Source organism: Staurois parvus, unplaced genomic scaffold (genome assembly GCF_062004578.1).
Source record: "Staurois parvus isolate SC_StPar_1 unplaced genomic scaffold, SC_StPar_1.0 ptg001014l, whole genome shotgun sequence".
Taxonomy (NCBI): domain Eukaryota; kingdom Metazoa; phylum Chordata; class Amphibia; order Anura; family Ranidae; genus Staurois; species Staurois parvus.
The window spans coordinates 567,161-580,636 of NW_028318810.1; positions in this window are offsets into that span (position 1 = coordinate 567,161).

The window sequence follows — 13,476 nt, forward strand, 5'->3', positions numbered from 1 at the left end:
TAAGCACCAATTAGGCAGCTTTAAAATGACTGTGATACTCAGCTCCTTCTAGACATTTACTGGTGTGGTTACAAACATGGTGAAGGCAAGAGAATGGTCCAGGAAGACAAGAGAAGAGGTGATTTCTCTTCACAGGAAGGGCAATGGCTATAAGAAGATTGCAAAGATGTTAAACATACCAAGAGACACCTTAGGAAGCATCATTCGCAAATTCAAGGCAAAGGGCACTGTTGAAACGCTACCTGGTCGTGGCAGAAAGAAGATGCTGACTTCGACTGCTGTGCGCTACCTGAAGCGTAGAGTGGAGAGAAGTCCCCGTGTGACTGCTGAGGAACTGAGAAAAGATTTGTCAGATGTGGGTACAGAAGTTTCAGCCCAGACAATAAGACGCACACTGCGTAATGAAGGCCTCCGTGCCAGAACTCCCAGGCGTACCCCCTTGCTGTCTCCAAAGAATAAGAAGAGTCGACTGCAGTATGCCAAAAGCCATGTGGACAAACCACAAAAGTTGTGGGATAGTGTTCTGTGGACTGATGAAACAAAATTAGAACTGTTTGGGCCCATGGATCAACGCTATGTTTGGAGGAGGAAGAACAAGGCCTATGATGAAAAGAACACCTTGCCTACTGTGAAGCATGGTGGAGGGTCAATCATGCTTTGGGGCTGTTTTGCTTCTGCAGGTACAGGGAAGCTTCAGCGTGTGCAAGGTACCATGAATTCTCTTCAGTACCAGGAGATATTGGATGGAAACGTGATGCAGTCCGTCACACACCTGAGGCTTGGGAGACGTTGGACCTTTCAACAGGACAATGATCCCAAGCATACCTCCAAGTCCACTAGAGCATGGTTGCAGAGGAAAGGCTGGAACATTTTGGAGTGGCCATCGCAGTCACCAGACTTAAATCCGATTGAGAACCTCTGGTGGGACTTAAAGAAAGCAGTTGCAGTGCGCAAGCCTAAGAATGTGACTGAACTGGAGGCCTTTGCCCATGAAGAATGGGCGAAGATACCCGTAGATCGCTGCAAGACACTTGTGTCAAGCTATGCTTCACGTTTAAAAGCTGTTATAACTGTAAAAGGATGCTGTACTAAGTACTAAGATTGAATGTCACTTGGGGGTTGAATAAAACTGATAATGCTGTGAGCACAGAAAAGACATTTGTGGTTATTTCATTATAACTGTTATGTTATATTTGTCTGACCTACAAGTGCCTCTTTAATGTAAATGTAAGCAAGATGACTGAATGATCAAAAGCAATGTCAAACTGGCCAAAACACTCAATTTCAGTGGGGGTTGAATAATTTTGGCCACAACTGTACTTTACATCTAAAGCCAAAACATTTTTTTTGGTATTCTGGATAGAATAGGGAAGGGAAAGAAACTCATCGTGTTTTATATTTTTTGTTAAAAGACTATACACAATATCACTCTTATTTTTTGGCGCCTAACATAGCGCTTTATTCACTTACAGTTGCAAGAAAAAGTATGTGAACCCCTTGGGATTACATGGAGTTTTGCATGAACTGGGCACAAAATGTGCTCTGAACGTCACAACAATAGAAGAACACAGTCTGCTGAACATAATACTACACAAACATTAGATGTTGCCATGGTTTAATTGCACATAACATGTAAACATTCACAGTGCAGGGAGGAAAAAGTATGTGAGGCCCTAGCTTAATGACTTCTCCCAGAGCTAATTGGAGCCAGGAGTGAGCCAACCTTGACTCCAATCAGTGTGATGATATTGGATGTGTTGCTGACAGCTGTCCTGCCCTTAAAAAACACACACCTGTTTTGGTTTTACTGGTTTCAAGAAGCACTGTCTGATGTGAACCATGCCTCGCAGAAAAGAGCTCTCAGAAGACCTACGATCAAGAATTGTTGACTTGCATGAAGCTGGAAAGGGTTACAAAAGTATCTCCAAAAGCCTTGATGTTCATGTGTCCACGGTAAGACAGACTGTCTACAAATGGAGAAAGTTTAGCACTGTTGCTACTCTCCCTAGGCGTGGTCATCCTGTAAAAATGACTGCAAGAGCACAGCGCAGAATGCTGCATGAGGTAAAGAAGAATCCCAGAGTGTCAGCTAAAGACCTACAGAAATCTCTGGCACATGATAACATTTTTGTTGACACATCTACAATAAGGAAAACATTAAACAAGAATGGAGTACATGGGAGGACACCACGGAAGAAGCCATTGCTGTCCAAAAAGAATATTGCAGCACGTTTGAAGTTTGCAAAAGAGCACCTGGATGTTCCACAGCACTACTGGCAAAATATACTGTGGACAGATGAAACCAAGATTGAGTTGTTTGGGAAGAAAACACACTATGTGTGGAGAAAAAAAGGCACAGCACACCAACATCAAAACCTCATCCCCACTGTAAAACATGGCGGAGGGAGCATCATGGTTTGGGGCTGCTTTTCTGCCTCAGGGCCTGGACGGATTGTTGTCATTGATGGGAAAATGAATTCCAGAGTTTATCAAGACATTTTGCAGGAAAACGTACGACCATCTGTCCGCCAACTGAAGCTCCGCAGAGGATGGGTGATGCAACAGGACAATGACCCAAAGCATACAAGTAATTCAACAAAACAATGGCTGCAACAGCACAGAATACGCCTTCTGGAGTGGCCCAGTCAGAGTCCTGACCTCAACCTGATTGAAATGCTGTGACATGACCTTAAGAGAGCGATTCACACCAGACATCCCAAGAATATTGCTACACTGAAACAGTTTTGTGAAGAGGAGTGGTCCAAAATTACTCCAGATCGTTGTGCAGGTCGGATCTGCAACTACAGGAAACGTTTGGTTGAGGTTATTGCTGCCAAAAGAGGGTCAACCAGTTATTAAGTCCAAAGGTTCACATACTTTTTCCTCCCTGCACTGTGAATGTTTACATGTTATGTGCAATTAAACCATGGCAACATCTAATGTTTGTGTAGTATTATGTTCAGCAGACTATGTTCTTCTATTGTTGTTACTTAGATGACGTTCAGAGCACATTTTATGCCCAATTCATGCAAAACTCCACGTAATCCCAAGGGGTTCACATACTTTTTCTTGCAACTGTATATGATATATCATTATTTTTATTATTATTATTATACAGGATTTATATAGCGCCAACAGTTTGCGCAGCGCTTTACAATATAAGGGAGACAGTACAATTACAATACATTTCAGTACAGAAGGAATGTGAGGGCCCTGCTCGTGGAGCTTACAATCTAAAGGAAGGAGTATTAATTTATTTTATATTTTAATTAATTTTGATGAATTGATCTATTATTATTATTGATTATATTACACATTCATTTTACATTTATATGTAATTTCTTAGCGCTGTACTGTTTTTCTAGATTATTTGCAAGGGTTTAGGGCTCCTTTATCGGTGCATATGCAGCTTGCGTGATTTTTTGTCCTGAGCGCTTGCTGATTTTTGTTTGATTCATCATGTTTTATTGCTGCTGAAGAAATTTTCATTTTCTACCTTTCCTTAGGACTATTGTCATCTGTACAGAAAGTGATGGGAGATCCGAAAATTAAATCTGGCAATGAAACAATGGAGCCAGATGTGTGTGTGTGGGGGGAGGGGGCAAATCTTGCAGCAGACACTTGTTATCCCTAAATACAGTTGCTACATTGTTTTTAAAGTGATTGTAAAGGCTTTTTCTTTAACCACTTCAAGTCCAAAACACTTTCACCCCCTTCCTGTCCAGGCCAATTCTCAGATTTCATCGCTATCACACTTTGAATGACAATTGCGCGGTCATACAACACTGTACCCATATGAATTTTTTAGCATTTTTTTGAGACAGATAAAACTTTATTTTGGTGGTATTTATTCACCACTGGGATTTTTACTTTTTTGCTATATAAATGAATAAGTCCAAACATTTTGAAAAAAAAAGTGTTTTTCTTATAAAATTTTGCAAATAAATAATCTTTCTTCATAAATCTTAGCCAAAATGTATTCCGTTATCTTTTTAGTAAAAAAAAAAAAGAATCCAAATTAGTTTATAACCAAAAATTATAATTTTTCAAAAACATTTTTTACATTTTTTTATATTATTATTTGTGTTTTTAACATACTGTCACCCTAGCAGTACAGTGTCACCATAGTGACACTGTACTACTTTTGGGGGGTGATGAAGATTTCTTTTTTTACACTGATTGCTTTTACACTCATAAAAAGCAATCATTTCTCCTTCTCTCTGGCTGCATTCCTGCAGCCATTGAGAAATACTGTGAGAGCTGTAATTGGTCACAGCTTGTCACATGGTAAAAGGCTGTTGTGAATAGCCTTGTACCATGTGACCTCTCTGATCATTCACAGATTTCACATGTAGTAAGCAATGATGTCAGAAGTGACATCTTGCTTACCACTATTCATGTGATCACTGATTGGCCAATCAGTGATCACATGAATCGGACCCCACATTTTTTTTTCTGGGCCTAGAAGCAAACAGTGTTGTTCTATGTATCCATGCACACTATTGTAGTCTAGAAGCATTTTTGAAGCATCAGCATTTTTGGGAGTGATTTGCTTGCTGGTTTTCAGCTGCCGGCATCCTTAACAACCAGCTAGCTGACTGTCACGTCCCAGCGCTCTATAGCAGAAATACTGCTACAGTGTGGCAGGGGTGCACAAAATCATGTACTGTATATACACGTGATTTTGCATTTCCAGGTACGGGGCGCACACATGCCCTACCCTCACCGCCATTGGCAGCCTCACCTGTCGATCACTGGGTCCAGGCTGATAATTCCCTGCCGGCAGCTGGTGATCACCGAGTATCTTCAACGGGGGAGAGACCTATATGTACACAATATAGATCTCTCCCCTGTCAGCTCCAGGACACTGCTTTGTATGGCTCCACATTGAAGAGCCATGCAAAGCAGCATGATTACAAAGTAAAGCACACACAGCACACAGTAAAAAAAAAGCACACGGTTAACCCTTTGATTGTCCCAGATGTTAACCCCTTCCTGCCCAGTACCATTAGTGGTGTCAGTGCTTTTTATTAGCACTGATCACTGTATTGGTGTCACTGGGGATGTCAGTGACAGTCAGTTCCCCCCAGTGTCAGAATGCCCGCCTCAGTCCCATAGTCCCGCTATTAGTCACTGAAAGTGCCATTACTAGTATATATAACATTTAAAAAAAATTCCAGTATCTATACCACCATTTCTAGACGCTATAACTTTCACGTAAATCAATTAATTTACACGTATTGGGATTTGTTTTAGCAAAGATATGTAGCAGAATACATTTTGGCCTAAATTTATGACAAAATTTGATTTTTAAATATTTTTTACTGGGCATGTTTAATAGCAAAAACTCCAAAATATAGTTTTTTCTCAAAATTTAATTTTTTTTTATAATGCAAAAAAATGAAAAATGCAGAAGTGATCAAATACCATTAAAATAAAGCTCTATTTGTGGGGGAAAAGGACATACATTTCATTTGGGTGCAGTGTTGCACGACCGCGCAATTGTCAGTTATAGTAATGCAGTGCCATATCGCAAAAAATGGCCTGGTCAGGAAGGGGGGGTAAATCCTCTGGAGGGCACGAGCTGTCAGTGGGGTTCCCCGCTGGCAGCTAAATGCCACCCCCCTTGCACCTCCCATCCAAGTGTAAAACAGAATGTGATAGGGAGGGCGCACAACATATGTCAACATATAAAAAGTCATTTTATTATATATTTTACATATATTTGTAAATGCATTCCAAAAATATAGATATTTCAACATACAGTATATATATATATATTTTGAAATATATTGAATACGGCCAAAATTTTAGTATTTCAAATATATGTCAATATATTTTGGAAGAATATTTTTTTAATTATATTTCTAATATATTTTTCTTCCATGTGGGTCCCCCTCCCAAACTGCAAATGTATGAGCCCTTACTATCCTGAGCCTCCTTTAAGACTGCTTTTACACTGACGTGCTGTGTTTTAACCGCGAGTACATCATTGTGTATCAGCAGCTATTCTGCGGGTTAACTGCACTTTGCCATTGATTTCTATTATATCTTATGAATGTGGTGCCCATTCAGAAAATTCTTGCATTCAGGAGTTTGGTACACTTTCAGAAAGGGTACCAAATCTGTAGAATATAATAGAAGTCTATGGCTCAGTGCAGCAAACCCATAGGAAAGCCGCAGGTGCACTGAGCTGCACCTGTGGATCAGTGTGAAAGCAGCTTAACAGTTGTAAACCCTTTGGTGCTAATATGCCCATTGCAAAAGCACAGTGTACAGTTGTGTTCAAAATAATAGCAGTGTGTTGGAAAAAGTGAATAAAGTTCAAAATCCTTCTAATAGCTTTTATTTCCATCCACACAAATGCATTGGGAACACTACACATTCTATTCCAAATCAAAACATGAAGAAAAATATATCAAATTTGTGTTGTTCCTCTAAAAAAAATTGAAGAAAAGTGAATATTAGACTGTTTAAAAAATAGCAGTGTTTGTATTCTTCTTTACAAACTCAAACATTCACAATATAAACTGAAAAATGTTTGAAGATTTTGCTTTCCTTTGAATCACTTAGTGAATATTTGGTTGTAGTCGCACTGTTTATGAGAACTGCTGTACATCTGTGTTGCATGGAGTCACCCAACTTCTGGCCCCTGTGAACAGGTATTCCAGCCCAGGATGATTGGACTACATTCCACAGTTCTCCTCTATTTCTTGGTTTTGCCTCAGAAACTGCATTTTTGATGTCACCCCACAAGTTTTCTATTGGATTAAGATCCAGGGATTGGGCTGGCCACTCCATAACGTCATCTTGTTGGTCTGGAACCAAGATGTTGCACGTTTACTGGTGTGTTTGGGGTCGTTGTCTTGTTGGAACACCCATTTCAAGGACATTTCCTCTTCAGCATAAGGCAGCATAACCTCTTCAAGTATTCTGATGTATTCAAACTGATCCATGATCCCTGGTATGCGATAAATAGGCCCAACACCGTAGTATGAGAAACATCCCCATATCATGATGCTTGCACCACCATGCTTCACTGTCTTCACAGTGTACTGTGGCTTGAATTCAGTGTTTGGGGGTCGTCTGACAAACTGTCACAGCCACTAGACCCAGAAAGAACAATCTTACTTTCATCAGTCCACAAAACGCTGCGCCATTTCTCTTTAGGCCAGTCAATGTGCTCTTTGGCAAATTGTAACCTCTTCAGCACACGTCTTTTTTTCAACAGTGGGACTTTGCGGGGGCTTCTTGCAGATAGCTTGGCTTCACATAGGCGTCTTCTAATTGTAACAGTACTCACAGGGAACTTTAGACGTTCTTTCATCTTCCTGGAGCTGATTGTTGGCTGAGTCCTTGCCATTTTGGCTATTCTTCTATCCATTCAAATGGTAGTTTTTCGCTTTCTTCTACATCTTTCAGGTTTTGGTTGCCATTTTAAAGCATTTGCGATCATTTTAGCTGAGCAGCCTATCATTTTCTGCACTTCTTTATATGTTTTCCTCTCTCCAATCAACATTTTAATCAAGGTATGCTGTTCTTCTGAACAATGTCTGGAACGACCCATTTTCCTCAGAATTTCAGAGAGAAATGCACTGTAACCAGCATGGACGACATTTGCTGCCTTCCTTCCTTAAATAAGGGCAATAATTGCCACCTGTTTTTCAAAGAATGAATGACCTCACTAATAGAACTCCACACTGCTATTATTTTGAACATGCCCCTTTCAATTAGTGATTCAATTACACAGAATCAGCAGTATGCATGTCATGACTGTCGGGTTTGTTGGATTTCTATTACTCTACTACACCTGCTAGTAAATTATTTGCCATGTAGAAATATAATTTCTACCAAAATCAGTGATTGATCCGGTTAGTGATGTCTGACTGCTATTATTTTGAACACAACTGTATGTGTTGTTTAATAAAATGACCTTCTTTTGCTCTTCCAGCTTCTGTTGACATCGTTCTCCATCTTCAGGCTACTAGAAAGGACCCAGGCGAAGTGCACTTGGTATCACTCTGCATGGGACAGGAGCCGACTACAGCTATCATCGGCCTCTGCAGCCTCTGCCACCTTCGTGGCTGCCTGCTTCCTCTGCTGCTGCCACCACTCTATTTACACTGATGCTTTAGGATGACGGGTCAGCAAGCCCAGATTGTGATCATCGGGTTGCCAATCCTTAGCATTCGCTTCTCTGGTTTGAGGTTGAGGGCCACATCAGAGGGCTCCGAGGATCTACAGCAGCGGTTCTCAACCTGGGGGTCGCGACCCCTTTGGGGGTCGAACGACCATTTCCCAGGGGTCGCCTAAGACCATCGGAAAACACATATTTCCGATGGTCTTAGGAACCGAGACACCGCTGCTGTCTCCGGCGATGTGTGGGCGGGATGATATGCTGCCCCTGTCACCGCCTCCTCGCCGCTGATTGGCCACCGGAACTGTAGCTCAGGAGAGGCACACAGGCGGCAAATCACCGGCGAGAAGGTGGAGCTTGGAGAGGAGGAGCCGAGCGGCAGCGTGCGGAGATCGAAGAAGATCGAGGGAGCTGCAGGAACGAGTGAAGAGAAAGGCCAGAGAAGGAAGACAGCTGACAGGTAAGTGCAAATTTTGCTGCTGCAGCCAGGTATGCAGGTTGTAGATGGGAGAGGGAGAGAGCGAGCCCAGGCTGGAGCAGGGGTCAGCAAGGTAAGTATCATTGGTGTCAGTGGGAGGAATAGTGCCCCATCATTTGTGTCACTAATACCAATGATGGGGCACTATTCCTCCCCCCACTGACACCAACGATGGGGCACTATTCCTCCCCCCACTGACACCAACGATGGGGCACTATTCCTCCCCCCACTGACACCAACGATGGGGCACTATTCCTCCCCCCACTGACACCAACGATGGGGCACTATTCCTCCCACTAACGCCAATGATGGGGCACTATTCCTCCCACTGATACCAATGATGGGGCACTATTCCTCCCACTGATACCAATGATGGGGCACTATTCCTCCCACTGACACCAATGATGGGACACTATTCCTCCCACTGATACTAATGATGGGGCACTATTCCTCCCACTGACACCAATGATGGGGCACTATTCCTCCCACTCATACCAATGATGGGGCACTATTCCTCCCACTGATACCAATGATGGGGCACTATTCCTTCCACTGACACCAATGATGGGGCACTATTCCTCCCACTGATACTAATGATGGGGCACTATTCCTCCCACTGACACCAATGATGGGGCACTATTCCTCCCACTGATACCAATGATGGGGTACTATTCCTCCCACTCATACCAATGATGGGGCACTATTCCTCCCACTGATACCAATGATGGGGCACTATTCCCCCCACTGATACCAATGATGGGGCACTATTCCCCCCACTGACACCAATGATGGGGCACTATTCCTCCCACTGACACCAATGATGGGGCACTATTCCTCCCACTGACACCAATGATGGGACACTATTCCTCCCACTGACACCAATGATGGGACACTATTCCTCTCACTGACGCCAATGATGGGGCACTATTCCTCCCACTGACGCCAATGATTGGGCACTATTCCTCCCACTGACGCCAATGATTGGGCACTATTCCTCCCACTGACGCCACTGATGGAGCACTATTCCTCCCACTGACACCAATGATGGGGCACTATTCCTCCCACTGACACCAATGATGGGGCACTATTCCTCCCATTGACACCAATGATGGGACACTATTCCTCCCACTGATACCAATGATGGGGCACTATTCCTCCCACTGACACCAATGATGGAGCACTATTCCTCCCACTGACACCAATGATGGGGCACTATTCCTCCCACTGACACCAATGATGGGGCACTATTCCTCCCATTGACACCAATGATGGGACACTATTCCTCCCACTGATACCAATGATGGGGCACTATTCCTCCCACTGATACCAATGATGGGGCACTATTCCTCCCACTGACACCAATGATGGGACACTATTCCTCCCACTGACACCAATGATGGGGCACTATTCCTCCCACTGACACCAATGATGGGGCACTATTCCTCCCATTGACACCAATGATGGGACACTATTCCTCCCACTGATACCAATGATGGGGCACTATTCCTCCCATTGACACCAATGATGGGACACTATTCCTCCCATTGACACCAATGATGGGACACTATTCCTCCCACTGATACCAATGATGGGGCACTATTCCTCCCACTGATACCAATGATGGGGCACTGTTCCTCCCACTGACACCAATGATGGGGCACTATTCCTCCCACTGATACCAACGATGGGGCACTATTCATCCCACTGACATCAGTGATGGGGCGCTAGTCCTCCCACTGCAAAATTACAGTTATGAAGTAGCAACGAAAATAATTTTATGGTTGGGGGTCACCACAACATGAGGAACTGTATTAAGGGGTCGCAGCATTAGAAAGGTTGAGAACCACTGATCTACAGGTTGAGCACCCCTGCCATAGATGCTAGCTGCTGGTCTGTAATTTCTCCCACACCTGTTGCTTTAATGCCTTCATAAAAAAATGTTGGGGGGCACTTCTATTTGGGCACATCTTTATTGCAGTGAAGGTATAATTACATACCAGCTGTCTTATGTTCAGGTCACCAATGAACATCGTGCATGTACCTACCCTTCCTGAGGGCATTTGGAGTGAATTTTTCCAATGCCTTCAAAATAGAATGGATGGCATAGGGTAGATCTGGATGGTATAAGTCGGGACTTTTCCAGAATTAAAATAGTGCAAAAATTACCCTGGTTTCTAATTCATCTCCTTACAGCCTAATGTACTTAATGTCAGCACCTGTGGTAGTTAGCCCTTGTAGATAGTCAACTTGGGGTTGCCCAGAGCGCTGAGTCTAAGCCCCATCCTGCTTCTTCACCAAAGCGCCTACTGGTGGGGATGAACTTGCAGCAAGCTGGGACCAGGTTGCGACCACCGAGTACACCAAGCTGAGGATGAGGAGACCGCTCGCGGGAGCACAATGGGAGGAGACAAACGGAAATCCAAAAGACTAGCCGAGGTCAGGATGGGTGGAAAACAAGCACAGTCAGAGAATGAAGCCGGGGTTGGTACACGAGTAGTCAATGCAAGATACAGGAGATAGCAACACACAGGCGCTGAGACAACTAGGAAGTTGCTCAGGCAAAGTGGCCTAGACTGAGCATGTCTTATATAGGCAGGCAAACAAGGAGGCAGGCCAGGAAGTGATGGAAGGGAAGGCAATAAAACCCAGAGAACAACAGACGATACCCATAGGTGAGCCCAGACAAACACACATGTAAAAGGGATCAGGAACAGCACTGCAGCAAGGAGGTAAAAATACACAAACAAGAAACTGCAGGCTAACGTGTGACACTAAACAGACTAATGTGGTCATTCCAGAACATTTGTATTAAAAAAAAACCCCATGGTGGCATTCCCCTTTAAGGAAATCTGGGAAATGGTAGAAGTACACGGGTCACGTATGCATGTTGCAATCTTATACATGATTCTGTCTTATTTGCAGAAATAGAAGGACAATCTGTGGGCTCTTTTGGTAAAATTGATCTGCTCGTCCTCTGCAGCGACGTCCATTAATGCTCAGGATGAATGGAAATCGGGGAGGGAGATGTGAGCTGTGATGGAGAGAGTGGGATATTTAAGTTACGTTGGTAAAACATTCATTTAGGAGATGCTGAATATAGCAGGAGTTTTTTTTCTGCGGCTATTTATAACTCTCAGTTTCTTTTCTTCCTCCTCATTTTCAGCGGCAGGCAGAATCTTGGAGTCAAGAACTGAAAATTAATCTGCGTTTTCACAAACTCCTGTTCTGCGATGTGAATCACCTGTCAGCACAGCGTTTTCTGACAGGCCGACGCATAAAGTGACATTGAGTACGGCTGAAAAGATTTACAACAAAGGGAAAAAAAATTAGTGCTGTTGAAATGGAGCGAGAGATATCCCTTACAATGTATAATGCAATCAAGCAAGCAATTTATGGCGCAGGGACACCCATTCTGTCAAAGATTCATTGTTGAGAGCTACAAAAGAAAGGACACTGCAAGGAGGCAAGGAAAATGATCCAGCCTATCAAATATCTTTCTTTGTCTAAACAAGGTGGAACTTGCCATTAGGCACAGTAGGCATTTGCCTACAGGCTGCAGAGGGAAACAGATGGTCTTTTTCCATTCACAGTCACAAGGGAAGTACAGGAGCGACCATTGCTGACATCTTGAAGAAAATGCTAGCCATCTAGAAGCAATTGAAGCCAAAGCTTCAGCATGACAACTTGGTAGGTAGCATTAAGAAAACTGGACTTAAAAAATGGCAGCCTGTGGGCGCACCTTTTGGTGTTAGAGCACTGTTTTCGTTATTTTTTTATGTGCAATTGATGGCCCCTGCGTGGGCGTGTCTTGTTGCTCCGGTTTTTTTTAAATGTTTATAAATTAATAAAAATAATTGTAATACAAAAAATGGCATCCTACATTATTCCCACTTGACAGATCCCCTTTAAAGGGTTAGTTCACCTTTTCAGAAAAAATGAAAAGGTGAGCCAAAACCCTACTCCCTGCTCCTTGCTGCACTTACCTCCATGGGCGACACAGTTTCATCATCCATGAAGCCTGGTGTAGCTGTCGTGGGGTTTGAAAACCTACTGGTCTTCCTTTTCCTTCTTTAGTGACACTGTGATGGATCAGAGCGGTTCTGATTTGTCAGTGCAGTCAAGTGCTGGCACTGACCAATCACAACTGCTGTGATCCAACCCAGTGTCCCTAGGAAAAGAAAACGAAGAACAGTGTAGTCTGCATGGATGGATCAGAGCAGTTCTGATTGGTCAGCACAGTCACGTGCCAGGTTTGATCAATCAGAACTGCTCTGATCCATCCCAGTGTCCCTATGGAAAGAAAAAGAACAGTGCAGTTTTCAAACCCCAAGACCACTGGAGTGGATCAGAGCAGTTCTGATTGGTCAACACAGTCACGTGTCAGCACTGACCAATCAGAACAGCTGTGATCCGTCCTGGTGACCCTAGGGAGAGAAGAGAAAGAACAGTGCAGTTTTCAAACCCCAGGACTGCCAGGAAGGATCAGAGCAGTTCTGATTGGTCAGCGTGATCAACTGTCCATGCCTACCAATCAGAACCACTCTAATCCATGCCAGTGTCCCTAGGGAAAGAAAAGGAAGAATAGCACAATTTTCAAGCCCCAGGACTGCTACAACGGGCAGTGTGGATGGTGAAACTGTATCACACGCATAGGTGAGTGCCGCGGAGACTGGGGGTGGGGAAGTCGTACGATGTTAGCTCACCTTTTTTTATTTTTTCTGAAAAGGTGAACTTAAACTTTAAGGCAGAATGAGGTCCAGGCAAGAGAGCAGCTTTGGCCATCCCATCCTTTTGACTGATGTTGATAAGGATTGCAATAGACAGAGAAGCCATCCCATCTGTATTGCCTGTGTTGGCATAG